This window comes from Syngnathoides biaculeatus, chromosome 1 (genome assembly GCF_019802595.1).
Source record: "Syngnathoides biaculeatus isolate LvHL_M chromosome 1, ASM1980259v1, whole genome shotgun sequence".
Taxonomy (NCBI): Eukaryota; Metazoa; Chordata; class Actinopteri; order Syngnathiformes; family Syngnathidae; genus Syngnathoides; species Syngnathoides biaculeatus.
The window spans coordinates 2,392,859-2,393,752 of NC_084640.1; the positions used below are offsets into that span (position 1 = coordinate 2,392,859).

The window sequence follows — 894 nt, forward strand, 5'->3', positions numbered from 1 at the left end:
TACGACACATGTTGAGTAAGACAACAGAACAGAGTTCTGAAAGGGATTTTTTTTAAAACTCACAGCTGTGCAAAAGATGCAGTCTTCTAGCATTTAGAGCAGTTAGAATGCCCATTAGAGCGACAGTCCAGTGCAATGACCATTGTGCAAAGGGTGTCGAGACTTCAAGGAGTGTATGCAGTTTAAAGTGACTAGTGGTGCAATAGTCTGCTTAAGGCCATGCTACCTGAGAACGGCCGATCTCATCAGATCTCGGAAGCTAAGCGGGTTTGGCCCTGGGTAGTACTTGGATGGGAGATCGCCTGGCAATACCAGGTGCTGTAAGCTTCTCTCCCCGGCTAAAATGTAGAGGGATTGTGTGAGGAAGGACATCTGGCGTAAAAGTGTGCCAAACAAATATCCGTTCATCTGAGATGACACGCTGTGGCAACCCCTAATGGGACAAACCGAAAGGAAAAGAAGAAGTCGTGCAATAGTCTATTGTATGTTATACTAATTCCCCCAGCAGGATGTGACCAGAAACTCGAGGCGGAGAACTGGCACTATGTTGCAGTGGAATTTTTAGGTAGCTGTTCAAGACTTTAACTGCAAGAGGGAAGAAGCTGTTGTAATGCCTGCTAATTTTGGTTTGCATTGTTTGGTAACGCCTACCCGACAGGAGAAATTGGAAGATCTAGTGGCCAGGATGTGGAGGGTCCGATAGGATCCTGCCTGCTCTTCTCCAAGTTTGGCTGGCATCTAAGACCTCATGGATGGGTAGGGTGGTGCAGACAATCCATTCAGCAGATTTTATTGTCCGTTTCAGTTTGTCATTTTTTGTGGCAACACCAAATCAGACTGTGATGGAGGTCCACAGTACTGATTTGATAACCACTGTGTAGAACCGTCTCAGCA

The 894-nt window shown here is 46.2% G+C and overlaps 1 pseudogene; it reads left to right on the forward strand.

The window, feature by feature from the left end:
* The first annotated feature begins 209 nt into the window (after positions 1-209).
* LOC133504328 (5S ribosomal RNA) lies at positions 210-327 on the forward strand (annotated as a pseudogene).
* Positions 328-894: the final 567 nt, after the last annotated feature.